The following is a 16,598-nucleotide window of genomic DNA, read 5'->3' as shown; positions in this document are numbered from 1 at the left end:
AAGTCTCACATAAAAATCTATGTTCACTGCTTCTCTGTGGTACTAGAAGCATTGGTAGCAAAATAGAAATGGAAAAATGATGGCAAAGAATATTATTTCTCTAGTATAAAAGTTATTCAGAGGAGGAACCATCTCCAAAGACATGCTTGTGACTCAGTCTTGATACTCAGAAGAACAAGTCTACCTCTTATTCTATTGGTTCTATTCTCTGAACTTCTGGAAATGATGAAATAGGCCTTGATTCAAATGATATTTTTGAATTACTTCTTTTGTGTGTGATACTGGGATTGAATCTAGGGCCTCGTGTATGCTAGGCAAACACTAAACCACTAAACTACATCCCCAGCCCTGAATTAATTCTTTTTTAACAGTGCTGTTGATCAAAAGTGTTGGAATTCTACAACTCTGTGAAATTATTGTTTTAGATATAATATGCTATCCAAAAATAAAGACTCAAAGCAGATAATGCAGAGGCATTACATTTTAGAAGAAATACCTAAATATGTACATTTCTGCTTCATAGTTAAGACTAAAAAGAGTATTCACAAATGATTGTACTAACTCAGCCTATGTTTTGAGAAAAAATGTCATATAATCCTTAATTGTTAATAAACATAGGAAGGAAATTTACATGAAGAATGATATAAGCCATACCCACAAAAATCCAGAGGCTGCCAACGTACACTCTTACATTTTCTATCCAATACAGCCTTTCAGATTTGGCTTCACCAAATCTCTGAAGTATGTGACCATCAATAACACCAATCATCATTAAAAAAATGAAATGTCAGAACTCATATTTTGTCATGTTTTGTTCCTGAGCCCTACTCATCGAAATTACCACTTTTCTTTCCAAACCAAGATTTTTTTTTACAATAAAGGTAAATTCGCATTTAAAATTTACAAAGTAAGGAAATATATAAAGAAGAAAACAATGGGTCACCCATAATCACATTACACAGTAATGTCCTTATAGACATTGTTTCATAATTGCTTCTTGTCTTTTTTCTACAGACTTCTTCTTTTAGTATCTGTATGTCAGCATATCTTCTTCTGATTTCTTTTCTATCTATCTTTTGCTAAATATTTACAATCACACTGTATATATAATTTCGTGTGCTACATTTTGCTCAACATTACTGATTATTAAAGCATTCTCATGTCACTCAAGCATGCTTCATCTTTAATTACTACATAAATATTCTATTGTACAACTGTACCATAATTTACTTCCTCTAATTCAGGAGATTTAGGGAGACTTTAGTTTTCACTGCATACCATAATGCTGTGGTACACATTCTTGCTTGAAATTTTTTTGCATTTCTAATTATTTCCTAATGATAGCTTCCAATGAGTGAAAATAATGACCACAAGGTACAAATGTATTAAGGCTTCTCAAACAAGCTGTGGTACCTACCAATTTACATGACTAAATTTTAATGGAAATATTGATTATTAAATCTATAATAAAGTTTAAAATGTTAAACATTAATAGATATTATTTGTTATATTACATGTTAAACAATCAATAACATCATCATCAATAACAAGATAAGCGATTTATAAAAAATTTCAAAACTTCTTTGAGTTCTCACCCCAATAAATTTCTTTATGAGTGATGGCTTTCATTTTATCAATTGATTTACATACTCATGTTTGGACCAGGTTGATAAAATACAAGCAATATACGATTCCTTGAAAAATGAGAAAAAGAGAAAATTTTTTCCTGGTCATTTCTCATCTTTAACTATTCTACTTTTATTAATTCATCCATATCATTTTGAAAAAGAGATAAATTAGACACATTCAATATTAAATGAACCATTTCAAGGTCTCTTTAAGAAACTTCTGCTTTGTGTTTCTCCTCAGGCAGCAGAGACCTGAGCACAAAGGATGGAGGAAGAGAATGCTTCTATGGGGAACTGGGCAGCTAAGGGAACAGTAGTGTCTGGAAATCTGAATTATCTAGATATTGACCCATGTCCTAACAACTCTGGGCAAATAAATGCACATCTACTCATTTAAGAAAATTAGTCTACAACTTCAGTCTTCAAAGAAATACCCCTTTAAGCTGGGCACAGATGGCTAGAGTCCATGATCCTAACTATTTGGGAGGCTGAGAGGCTGAGGTTTGGAAGACTGTGGTTCAAGGCCAGCCCTACCAAAAAAAAAAAAAAACAAGTAAAATAAAAATTTGTAAGACTCCACCTCAATGGAAAAAAGCTGGGTATGGTGGTGAGCACCTGTCATCCCAGTGACAACAGGAAACTTAAAATAGGAAGATCATGGTCCAGGCTCACTTGGGCAAACAGAGGTACCCTATCTCCAAAATAACCAGAGCAAAGATGGTTGGAGGTGCGAAACCCTGAGTCCAAACCCCAGGACTGCAAAAAAAAAAAGAAAAAAGAAACACCCCTTTAAGCTTAAATATGGCATAATTTAGAATTGCTCTTCTTCTCATACTATGAAAAGTTTTATCTCATAATTATAAAATTTCACCCTTTTCTTCAATAACCATCAGCATTGCATATTACTTAAGTGAATGGGATTCTGGAGTTGAACTACCAGAACCCAAATCCCACTTCCACTATTTTCCAGATAGGTAGCACAGGTCAAGTCACTTAATTGTTCTGCCTTAATTTTGTCATCTTTAAAATAGGGATAATAATAGCACCTTCCTTCTTAAGCCCACTGTGAGATTCAAATGGGAGAATTCTTGGAGACCACCTGGTTTATCTAGCACATGGTATTCAGCATAAATCATCATCAATGCTATCAGACATTATCAACTGCAGGATCTTAGCAACATGATAGCTATTGTACGCAGACTCTGAATGCAGAAAGATTAAGCAGCATATAATATGTCAAATGCAGTAGGTTCAGTAGGTAAAAGAAATTACAAGACTCCCATGGAAGAGGCAATTATTGAAGGATAATTTTCTATGGCTGGCTTCCTCACAGAGAAGGTGAGATGTAAACAGGGCTTGAAGAAGAGAGAAGACTTGTATGTTAGACTATGAAAATGTTGACGGGAGCTGTTGACATACTGTGGAAACAATATCTGGGCTACTTGTGCCATCACAAAAGAACAAAAGGTTTATTTTTAAAGGAACCAGAATATGCAGGACCTTAAGCAGTAAGCCACTTGAATATGATTGTTTATAGATGTCTGGGAGCCACCAAATGTTCTGAGAGGAAAAACACCTGAGAGTAAAATGTGAAGGAGATTAGTACCTCAATAATTTTCAAGATGACTCTGACTAGGAGATATTAAAGACAAAAAAAAAAAAGCAAGTCATGAGGCTACTTAGAACAATGTTTCAGGGCTATTTCATTTTGATAGAGATCTGATAATTCATACACTTCCTTCCAGGTAATTCCTTCTCATTGTGAGCTATAACTTATGGAAAGAGAACCTTGACCAGCATAGTCAATTGAATTTGATTTGAAATTGTTCATCTTTTATTGAAAGTAGAATTCTAAAAAGTTTGCTAAACTTTACTTTCATAACTATAGCCCTTATACAACCAAGAAGGAATAAGAATTTAAGGGACCTGATATCTATAACTTGAGAATTCACATAGTTGAAAAGAATCTTATTTACAGTGATTCTCAGCACAAATCTGTACGGATTCTTAGGCCTACAAAAGTTGGGGGGAGGGCATTGTTCAACAGAGTTGATTTGATTAGCAGACCACAGTGCTAAGACTGGAGCTTGACCATGAGTTTCAGTCGTCCTTGAGAAATTTCAGAAAATGCTCATGGTATTAAAACATAATCAGTAGAAAGATGATTCAAGGAGGGCCCACATGAACATTTGTCCTTGGAAATCCTGAGGAGAAAGTTAGAACTCCATTGTCTTTTTTTAATACAGAGGATTTGGTAGTTAGATGTGATCTTTTAAGACAGCTCTGAAAATAAACTAACCAATGTACCTAAATTTTTTTCAAAAATCAGTATAATTACAGACTTCAGAAAATTAATTAAAATACATGAAATATGCTCTTCTTGTTTTTATAGGTTTTTTAAATGGAATTTTCTTTTTGTGAGTAATGTGAAACATTTTTTCCCTGAAAAGTCTATTACCTTAAAAGTATAACAAGATTGGCATAAAGGAGGTAGAGAGACATGTCTATTTTTCAAGCCAAAAAGAAGCCTTGTGGGTATAATTCATTTTGCAAATGTATCAGAAGGCTATTTTTAAATCCTTCTGTTATTGTGATATTATGAAGCTTTGCTGTTGAATTACTATTGACCCTGGAAAGTCTCTCCAAATCATTGAACCTCAGTTTCTTAATCTATAAAAGAAGGTAAAAACAGCAGGAGACTGATGAGGGCACATTCCATTAAATGCTTATAAGGCTTTTTGCAAAATATAAAATGTTGATAATCACTTCTCTTCACTTGCTATAAAATTATGTGGCTTGCTCTGTTCTTTAGAAACAGCTCAGGCCAAGTGGCATTCTCTTACCTGAATGCATTGTGTGTTGAACAGCATCCTCCCTCCAGCTAGCAGCGTCTGAAACCCAATGAACGCTCAATTGCTGTGACACTTTTCTACTAAGGTGAGCCCACAATGGCTATAATAATAAGAGTCCCAATTAAGCTGAAATTATCAGAGAATTTATTTATATTTTAACAATATGGAAGATTCTGTGAGGGGCTATGGATGCTAACCATTGATTAAATCTGAAAGCTATTTTGTTCTCTTCATTTCCCTTTCTCCCCACCATGCTTTTTTAGCTGTTCCCTGATGCCCTAGGACTGTACAAACTAACACCACACCCCAGCGTTTCCTCTTGATGAAATCCCTGTTAGTCCAACCTTGCTCTACATTTTCAGTCTGCCATTTGCTAACATATTACATGACCAGCTGAGCCACCAAGCTAGAATAAACAGAATGCACTTTAGCATACAGGGATATTTTGCAAGAGATATATTCTCAAGTCTTGGAAACTTAACTGTGTGTTACCATATTGTCTTCCTTATGCTCCTTCTGTTTCTTAATTTCACATATCACTCCTTTCTTTGAAGAAATTTTCCCCCAATGTGTTAAGAAACTGAGTCATGTCCTAAATTCTGTGAAAAACCTCAGGAGGGTGAGAGGAGGTTTAGTTCTGCAGAGAGCAATCTTGTTTTTTCTCAATCAGTTCATCGACCTGGTCATTTCATATATGAGCTGTTGCAAGGGGAAAGGCTCTGAAAATTTCAGTGCCATGCAAACACATTTTATCCTAGAATTCCTTTTCCAGTGTGGGCCACAAGTGAGACACACGTCAGTTCTTTTGTATGTACCAGGCTTATTTCTGGTAAGGTGATTTTCTTAAAGTTCTAAATCTGAAGACATTTCAGCTATAATAGAGCTCTTTATGTTTTGAGGAGTAGGAGGTCCTCATTTACAGGGAGGTGACTTTTACCTCTGGTCTAAGATAAGATCTGGGAACTTCTCACTCATCAGCTGATCACAAAATCAAAGTATATCTCTCTTGGGCAGATCACACATTACAATATACTTGTCTATGCTAAATAAGTGGCTCATTAGAGCCATGTGGCATTCTGGTCTTTCAGGATAATATTCTCCCTTACGAAAACATGCTTCTCCCATCTCAGAAATACAGAACTGAACTATGACTATAAACTGTGAAGCTGGTAATTTTTTTCACCTTCATAATTCTGTCTTTCTTGGCTACATTCTGTGCTGTCCTGACATATGTTAATCAATGCATTTGTTACCACACAGCTTGACTATTGCATTTCTCTGGTGGCTGGCTTATCATAGTCTATAATTACTTCAACTCCAATTAATTCTGAACTTCTTTGCAAGGTTATTTACTTGCTTTAAGCAATAAGACAACATGGCACCTCTTTGATTTTTAAGCATCTGGTCAACTACAAATTGAATTTGGTGGCTTCTTCTTTGCCCAAGAGTCTATTTCAGTGACCCTCCTCATCCCATCACTGGTATTTGTGGTCATCAGCCTGTCTGATGGAGGGAAAATGTTTCTATGGAGACAAATATTCCAGTCATGGCACTTTTGATAATTACAGAAGAAATACTGGAAGTAACACCAAAACTCATAAAGGGGAACAGATGAAGAACAGGCTTGAAGGTGTGTTCATCCATGAATACAAAGAGAATTGAACAAAGTTGGCTCTGGACCAAGCTTAGGGAAAGAAGAGAGATCCAGTCATGTCCCTGGCATTATTTAGGCACTCTAATATCATCAGGCCCTTTCATCATTATGACAATTATTGAGGTAAAAGCTGTTAGTACTCCATAATAGGTAAGCAGAGGGGGACTCAAAGAAGGTTAGTAAGGACTTGCTCAAGGACACACAAATAGTAAGTATCAGAGTCCACACTGGAATTCAGACTATCTGACCACATCATCACAGGAAAAGCTAGAAGTAGCAAATGAAAGTTTATAACTTTCCATGGATGAGGAAATAAGAGTAGTGAACCCAAGGAAATAAAACACAAACAATCAGAATAAGAAAGAAACAACCAAACCTTAAAGCAAGGATTGTAATAGACAGAGTAATAAATGGGAGTAATAAATGCCCCCTTTAGAGATCATTTGCAGAGTCTTAGCATCCCTCCCCAGAATACTGCTCTTCCCAAACTCCATTGATTATGAGAATTTAAAGAAGAATCCCTTTCATTCAGTTTTACAGCCTACATAGCCTCTGTCTCAGTTACTCAACTATGTCCTCATAGTGCAAAACAAGAACATATGGGGGGAAAATGGACATAGCTGTTCTAAGAAATCTTATTATTTATTTATTTATTGGCGGTATTGAGGCTTGAACTCATGGTCTCGCACTTGCTAGGTAAGCATTCTACTCACTTGAGCCACACCCCAGTCCTTTTTTGCTTTAGCTGTCTTATAGGTAGGGTTTCATGTTTTGTCCTGAGCTGGCATTGGACTGTGATCTTCATAGCTACAATCATAAGCATGTACCACCACACCCATCTTCTTGATTGGGGCGGAGATAAGTCTCACTAACTTTTTCTCCAGGCTGGCCTCAAACTGCCATCCTCCATATCTCACCTTCTTGAGTAGCACGGATTGGCATATGTAATCCACCATGTCGGCAGAAAACTATCTACAGAAACAAGATGTGGCTCTAAGGTTATAATTTTCAGACCCCTATGTCTAGATCAGTGTTTCCAAACACAGGTTGATACCATCCCCTAGAGGTTGTTTAGAATGAAAGGGGCTTCTTTTTAAAATTCTCACAAGTTCAGGCAGAGCAGTTAGTTGATTCTGGGCAGAGATGCTAAGGATCCTGCAAAGATTCTGGATCAGACTCACCTAAAGTAGAACTTCCCACATTAAATCTCAATAACATCTCTACTGAGAAACACTAGGTCAGACAAAGGTAAACAACTTAGGCATCAAAAGTCAAAACATCTGTTCTCATTCTAACTTACAATAAGACACGGAAAGAAACAAGAGTTTCTGGAAAAAGAAGATCTGTTGATATGAGACCAATCTTTTCTGAATAGTTTTCCTACTTCATAGCTGAGTGTTGTAAGCAAGCTCTCTGCGGTCTCCGGACTTTAGCTTGTATCAATAGATAGGAAAAAATCATCCCTCTTTCATCAACTTTCTGTAAAGGTTTAAAGAGAGAATACTCTTGAAGAGACTGTAGGTCTGGATTGTGTAGGCCATGCTAGCCAATACAAATATAATGTGAACTTATAATTTTAAATTTTCTACTTAGTTACACTTAAAAAGTGATAAAAAGAAACAGAAAAATTAATTTCATATTATATTTAATCTAGCATATTCAAAACTCAACCACTTCAACATGTAATCAATATAAAAAATCAATGAACTATTTTACATCATTTTCCCCCTACATTTGTAAAATATGGTGTGTATTTATGCTCACAGCACATCTCAGTTCAGACCAGCTACATTTTCAGTGCTCAATGACCACAGGTAGCTGGTTACAATCTTATTGGATATAGCAGGTACAGACTACAGGGTTAAGATTATATCCTTTCCATCCCTTCAGATCTCAACAGGTCACTAACTCTAGTAACTGCAGAGAATTCTTCTGGTCATCTGCTTATTTACCAAGCCTGGGATGGAGGATATCCTTTATCCAAGAGGAATTGTGTCTTTCAGCACTTCCTGAAGTTGACTTATAAAGCACTTCCCAGACTGCACTGCCCCAATTTAACTGAATGCAAAATTAAAATAACTACTTTCTTCACATTAAAATCCCCTGATGTCCAAGAAACAAATACAGCCAGAAGGCCTATATTTGCTGGTGCCTTTTAGTAACTTCTGTGTTGGGGCATTTTCTGAACAGCTATGCAATAAATTCTGATTACCCAAGAGCATCCTGTAACTTTAATATCCCAACTCCAAATAAGGAAATACTTTTAAGAAGTCTAGCAGAAGGGTACATCACAGTCACACAATTGGTTGAAAATGATTAAACAAGCCCTGTTGGTGGCCCATTGATGTTTATGATTAGTGTAGTTTTAATCATCAGCATGCCATAAGAATTCAGCTCATCTAATTTGCTTTTTTGTCTCTACTGAAACAAATGAATTTTTCTCTGTTAGTGTGTTGAATCTTGTCAGTCAAAGAAATTTATGAAAAGAATGTACATGCGTGGAGGTGTTATGTATCCAAATGTCCATGTAAGTTTATGTGCCCTGAGGCTATAGACAAATATGATATAGATAGTTCAAGAGCCAAAGATGGAAAACTAGAAGTTATCACCCACTTCTTTAATTATTTTGAGCTGAATTCACTGAGAACGAATATAAATACAGTTCTAGCCTTCAGGATTATGGAAGGGCCTAAAGCCTGTAGTGACTTTCATTAAAGCAGATGCTCTCTCCTGAGCTGCTTGACTCTGCAGGTTTCAAGCAGACTAATGAAGCCTGCACCACTCGGAGACTGGCAGGTCTTTTTGGGAACATCATAAATTTGGGAAGAATGCTTCTTTGTTTAATTTAGTTGTCCACCGTAGTAAAATCCTTCATCCCAAAAAACTTTCCTTATCTTTTTGTTTGATTGGTTGATTTTTAATAAAAGGCAGGGCAAGAAAGGATAATATTTGCTTAGTTAAAAAGATTTTTGCCCCAAAACATGTATCTCCATAGATAATGGTGGTTGTGCCAACTAATACAACTGGGTCAGACTATCAGCTTCCTAAGTTCTTGGCCCCTGGCCTACAACTATCACTGTCACCCACTTACCACACACACACACACACACACACACACACACACACACACACACACACACACACACACACACATCACGTCATAATGCATCTACCCAACAACTATTGGCTAGGAAATGTAAGAAACAAATGTTTTTCTAAGCAATGTACTTTGGGATGGTTCCTAGAATTATTGATCTGGTGAAAGGTGAGAGAAGCTAATGAATTTTTATCCAGATGGCCTGCTAATGAGGGTCTTGCAGAGGCTGGGACACCTATTGATTAACCTGTTTAATATCTTAAAACCAGTGCCTCCACATGGGTAATGCCCACCCTGCTGCCTATCCCAGAGAATAATGGCATTGTTTGTTTTTCACATGTCAGGAAGAAGACTGCTGATTCCCTAGATGACAAAGGTACAGCAAGGGCTCTCTCTCCCCCTTTTTGGCAACAAGAAAGCTGCCCCTGCAGATGATAGGGTCCTTCGCCCTTCCTGCAGGTAACTGTCAGTCAGGCAGGGTGTGAGGTACGATAATTCCATCTGTGCCATTCGGATTGTCAGCTGCATTGTTCTGCTCAGTGTGCTATGGATTGTGAAAAACAACCAGGACGGATGATTTTAAGTAATTGCTCTGACAGAGACTGATTACGACAGTAACAACAGTCAGTTATAGTTAAGGAGTAGCCTTGGCATATGGTCTACATTTGATGTAGGGGAGGAGAGTGGGGGAGAGGAAGGAAAAAGCTTTATAATTTTACAGATTGCTTTATGTTTTCTAATGGCTGAGTTTTCTTTTCCTTCACTTGATTTGGAAAATATCACCAACAGAAGCCTGAAAAAAAAATCTAAATATTGTTACAGATAAAGGAATTCAAAGAACATATTTAACTGCTATTAAAATAAACCATAAAATGACTGGGGTTTGGAAGACCAATAATTATTCATTGCACAGCATTTATTGTTCTGTGTATTGGGGGTTGTTTTCCACTTTGTGCATTCAGTGATCACCTTTGTGAAATATTGGCCATTCACTGATTATATAAAAATCCATATTGAAAGTTGAATCAGTAACATTTGGTGGCTTACCTACCAACTAGTCTGATATTCTTTCACCAAAAATACTTGCACAAAGCAAATAATGCAATTCATATATATTTTGCAAAATACTGTATGACTAACAGTTAATATAATAGAAATAGTTATACTGCATGAGAAGATGACAAAAACAATCACAAACATTTCACAAAAGAAGATTTGCCTTATACTTGAAAAGCTTTATTTAGTTTGTGAACAATGTGTAAAGACAGAAAGTAAGTATTAAATTTTATTCTAATTGTGCTTTTAATTTTTATGCTTTTATTTTTAATTTTTTTATAATACCAAAGAAGTGGCCCATGAGATTATATCCAAGGCAATGAACTAGAAAGCTCCTTCAAAAAAAATTGAAATGATAGTGATTTTTAAAAAATAAATGGTAATATGCTCAATAAAATAATTCAATGCCCAGATAAATAGGAAAGTCTTAGGAATAAAAATTAGGGTAATAATTTAACACTGTGAAAAGTAAGTATGATAAAGTACATCTGAAGGACATTAATTACTCATACGTGCGTGAGCTATTGTTGGGCACATAATGGCTGATCCATTTGTAGAATAGTCATGCTGGTCCCACTATTTTAACTCATTACTTTGTAAACCTCTTCCAGGATACCTTGAGAATAAAAAGGGCTATTTAAAACCTACTCCTATTTAATATTAATTAGAGTTAAGCAAAAATAATTTTCACCAATTTCTCCTTAAACAAAGGAAAGTGCTGGGGTAACTAATATTTTCTAATATGTTTGGCACTAGTTAGAGTCCTAGAATTGCCAAGAGGGTTAGAAATACCACTTTCATTTCCAAGGGAGTAAATGAGAAGGGCTGTGACACTACCACTTGTACCATCAGGTTCCAGAAGTTATTTCCATGTAGTAAGAAGTCTGTGAGCACCTTTTCTTTAGTGATTTGAGTAATAACTAGCAATAATTATTGCTAGGTGACCTTCCAGCAACTGCAAACCATTCATACCGAATACAATTCTCTGCTGGGAAAGCTGGCAATTATTCAGGAACACTATGGCAGTTGGTTCTAAATAGTACAGTTGCTTAGGATTTTTAGTTTCTAAAAATTGCTGTTCTGAGACATGCTTTTCATCTACCACACATCTGTGCTTCAAAGAGATGGCTGCTTACACATTTAAGTTGAATAAGCACATTGGCCACAATTAATTCAAATTAAATATCCTTCTTTACAACTCTTTGAAACTTTTTAGCCATGATGTAATACTGAGAATTTTTTAATTGAATGGAAATTCACTTAATAAGTGATGAACTAAACACATTCAGACTAAGGATAACACTTTCATGAACTTTGGGAATTTAAAATTTGACATTTAGTTCTGGTTATAAAAGCCAGTTGGGGGAGCTCAATTTCATAGCATATTTGTTTATTTTGGGGGGAGGTACAGGGTTTGAACGCAGGGCCTCACACTTGCTAGGCAGGTGCTGTACACTTGAGCCATGCCAACAACACTCTTACTTTATTTTTTAATGACACAAAAAATGTTAACATTTTAAAAAGTGTTCCTAGTATCTTATCAAAATTTATTTTTCACTCCCTATATTCTTTCTTCTGGACAAATGATACCTATCTAGTCTTTGTAGGCATTTAGGTTTGGAAAATCTAGGTTAATGATGTTCAGGTTCTTTTGCTATAAAATTTTTTTCATCTAAAACCTCTCATCTTTGGTTAATGGCAGAAAAAAAGACTAAGCTGGGGAAACTTGCAGCACTTTCAGTAATCTTCTGAATTTGTGTGTGTGCGTGTGTGTTGCTAGTCATTGAACCCAAGGCATTGTAATCCAGATTAGCCTCTAACCTTCAATCCTACCTCACCTTCCAAGTGTTGGGATTATAGGCAGGTACTAGCACACATGGTACACTGCATTTTGATTAATTATATTTTAATCTCATTAAGTGACCTTGAACATACATACAAAATTACAGAATATAGCTAAGAATCTAAGTCATTCTATATTCTATAATTCCCTTAACTCTGTCTTTACCATCTATTATATTTTAATCCATGCCAAAACCTAGCGGCTTTAAATAATAATGCTGCATTATTTCTTATGGAATTGTGAATTGAGTTGGATGGTTCTTCCACCTCATGTAGTTCTGACTGAAATCAATTAGCTGGCTTTCATTGTCACTAGGCTGAGCTGAAATGTCCAAGAAAGCTTCACCCACATGACTGATATTTCAATGCTCTTTCACATGATCGATCTCTCTCTCTCCCCCACCCCATCTCTCTCCCCCTCCCCTTCCTCTTTCCTTTTCCCTTTCTCCTTCTCTTCCCCTGCCCTCCACATGATTGAGTAGTCTTGCTAAAATGTCTTCACAGCATGTTGGCTGAATTCCCTAGGAAAAAGAACTTTCCAGTCCCCTTTAAAAATTAGGTCCCAAACTGCCCCAGTACTACTTATGAACTTGCTGTTGATAAAAGCAAACCTAAATGCCATCCCTAATTTAGGAAGAAAGGAAGCCTTCTACTCCTGATGGAAGGAGTGGCCTATGAATGTAGGAAGAGGAAGAATAAATGGCAACCATCTTTAAAAGCTATCTCATTTTCTAAGAAATTACTTACTTACTTGCCATAGTTGGAAAACAATTTCAGTCAGACCAAAGATTATTGAAGTCCTTAATTTAATTAGTTAGCATCATGGAAAATGGCAAACAACAAAAATGCTTAACATAGCAAATTTGGGACCACCCACGCAATAACTACTCACCATACAATCTTTGATAAAATGTTTTTTAATTCTCAACTTTATGTTTTATAAGATTTTTTTAAACATAAAGTGAAATTTATCTGTGAAGAATAATTTCTAACATTTTTTCCCAAGAGACTTAACTGGGACAAAGAACACTTATTTAAAGTTTCTGAAAAACTTCAGTTTATCTTTGGTCTTTGGAAAGATTATTCTTTGTTTCTAAGAAGCTAAAGAGCTAGTACTGGCAACCACTTTCATTTGGCCTTTTTCAAGATCAGCCTCCAAAGAAACTTTATCATGTTGTGAAACACATTTTTCTCTAAGACTGTTCATTGTATGCATTGATAAGACCAAAGTCCATTTGTTTTATAGCAACGTATGAGACTTTACTCTGCTCTTAATGCAAGGATTAAAAGGTTATTATTCTAGGTTTAGGTGTTTCCAGAGTCTGGTGTCTTTTCAACAGATTAGGCTTAAAATTATTTCTAAATATGTAATGAATATTTTTTTGTTTTCATGTTAACCTCTGAAACAAGTTTTTAATGCTTTCCCCAAGGAAGGAAGCCCTATAACAGTGTACTTCTTTGCCACCAGGCAGACTTGGGTTTAAATATCTTGCTTCTACCAATTGTAATGTATAAGACCTTTAGCAGTATTCTCAACAGAATAAACTCTTCTACTACATAGGGCTGATGAAAGGATGAAACAGATGCTGCAAGTGAATTTCCTAGCTCAACCCTGGGATGTGACACAGCACTTAGAGAATAGTAGCTCCCAATATTAAATGTTCAAGTGAAGAGTTTTAAGTAAATGCCATATTTAGATTGGCTTGTTTATCAAACATGTAGATATAAAATGATGAGCTTTTCATTCAACATTTTTAAATCTCAGTAAGATAGGAACTTTGATTAATTTTCTTTTCATTAGAGGAATGTATTCATGGATCACTGGTTTCCCAAAATGTTCCTTGTAAAAGGGGTTTAATAGTCAAATATATTTGGAAAATAGTATGCATTCTTAATTCCCTTACAAGAAATTACAACATATGTTAAAGGCTTTGACATATTATGGATAAAAGTAAGAAATATCCTTAATTTATTTAATTTAGCATTTCTCAGCCTTTAATGAAATCTAAATGCATAAATCAAGACCAAAAATAATCAACTTACTATGTAGTCTATACACATTGAGGACTTTTTTTTCTTTTTTTGATTTCATGGGAGATACTTCAATATTTCAATAGGAGAATTCTTCCCCCCAATCACCCCAAAAAACTTAACCAATAGCCTTACATATTTTAGAAGGATCATACCAATTCAAGGTCATTATGATGATCACCTTTTTTGTATTGTCCTAATAACTTTTAATTCATTATGTAAAGGTGTTTCCTCTTAGACTAAAATGTTCCAGACTACTATGTTTTGATAGTTAATACATTTTTATCTTTTATTGTCAGCTCAACCTCCTTAGTATGTTTGCTTTATGTTCTCCCTCTTCAACTGCCTCCTAGTGTTACTGAAATTTAACAAAAGGGACAAGATTTCCAAAAGGATCAGATGTCCAGCTTTTTCAATTGGCTTAACTTTATACTCTAAATGAACCCCCATAATCTCTGCCCAGAAGGTAGTTGCCTAACCCTTGAGAATAAAGTTGTTTTCTTTCTTTCTTGATCTCACATCCTCTTTTCTACCACTCCTTTATTAAGTTGTAACTTCAAAAGCACAAATGTTTTATATTCTGACATCACTACATCAATTACATAACAGTTGCTCTGTAGAACTGAACAGATAGAGAAATTATTATTTTAATGGATGGTAGACTAATGAAAAGAGGAAAGGAAGCAACTGAGGAACTGGGAGAGGAAGGGTGCAGAGAAAAAGAGAGATAAAGAGAAGAAGCGAGAGAGAAAGGGCAAACTTACTAGTTTATAACTGTCCTGAAGGTATGATAAGAACTCAACAATAAATTAGCCAAATGTCATTATAAGTTAAGACCAAATAAGAAATCTTGTCATGTAAACTGATATGAATAAAGACAATGTCTAGAGAATGAAAATGTTAAAGTGAGGTGATTATTTACTTCTTTATTCTTCCTCTCATTCAAAATAAATTCTTTTATCCCCAAAAGGAAGAATAAAGAACAAAAAGGAAACACTTTGAATAAAACACTCTTATTTCCTATGCTCAGACATCCATGAAAATCTCTTATCTTGATTAGATTACCATCCACGCTGTTTGGGATGGAGCAATGTCTTTATAGGGAGAGTCCTTTAACAGTGAGTCTCAAAAATTGCGACATTTTGCTCCTGAGAGCAAATAAACTTTCCTTACGGCATGACAGAAGACATCAGTTTTGAGGAAATATTTGGGAGAAACATTTCACCCAAGGAATCAATTTAGCTGTGTAAAAATAGATACCCACAAATGCATGCATCAATTTATGCCTTTTGGAGACATTTGTCTAACATAGGTTAAGTCAGAATAAGTCAATGAAGGAGCAGGTAAATGTGAATGACAACTATAGACTGCACATTTCATTTTGTTGAGATTTTTCAATATGAATAACATTATTTTAGCCACCAGAGTCACCACTTTCACAAAAAGAAGATATATTCCTCAAATACTTCACACACTAATTTTGTGATACTTCCTGTGAGAGAGAGCAGAATCAACATTAAAACTTTGAGTTCAGAACATTAAAGGTGAACATAATAGGAACTGATGATTTTCTTCTCCCTTGGGTTTTTAAAATTATTTTTCAGAAGATGGAAGCATTGTCTTCTTAACAGAACATGTTGAGCAATAATTTTTAAATATTGTAATTTAGCTAAAATAAAGAAGCAAAGGGAAAATAATTGAGAATTTATCCATGGCTCAAAAGGTGGGGGGAGAAACAGGAAAAAAAAGTCATATACAGAATACTAGTTACACATTAAGTCCTCTTAACTGATTTATTTTACCATTTTTTTTGTTCAAGTAACCTATTTAAAAACGCATCATGAATACAGTGCCCCATTATTAATAGTAAATGTACATTTCAACCTGTCAAGTTTCTCTAGCCCCACTTTTGCAAGGTTTTTTTTTTCCTTTTTTTTTTTTTTTAAGGAAAAAAAATTAAAAAGCAAAGGCATTTCCTAGGGCACATGCTGCCAGACACCCAGCATTTATCTTATCTCAGTTGATGACTTTCCTTTTATCCTGAAATGATTTGACAATGACTCTATGATTTCCTGTACAAATTACCCTTTGAAAGTGGCAGTGGCGCTTGGCAGCGATCTTCACTTAATTACTGAGTGGATTATTAGCATACGGCTCCCCCCCCCTTCATTTCTTTATATCTTCTAGATTGCGTTGACAGTTCCCTTTCATTGCCTGCTTTAACTCACTGAATACTAAACATTATGCAGATTGCAGCTAAGAAGTACCCAGGCTACTCCAAACCCCTTGTCTGCACCAAAACCTTTTTGATGGAGAGTAATTTACAGGTCAGAAATCAATAGTGTGTCTGGGAAGTGCATTTGTGGGTTTTCTTAATTTAGATTGGGTGGTGTAGATCGGAGCACTAATGTTCAAAAGTGAATATTGCTCCACAATCT

Source organism: Castor canadensis, chromosome 3 (assembly GCF_047511655.1).
Source record: "Castor canadensis chromosome 3, mCasCan1.hap1v2, whole genome shotgun sequence".
NCBI classification, from domain to species: domain Eukaryota; kingdom Metazoa; phylum Chordata; class Mammalia; order Rodentia; family Castoridae; genus Castor; species Castor canadensis.
Note: the sequence above shows the minus strand (reverse complement) of the source record.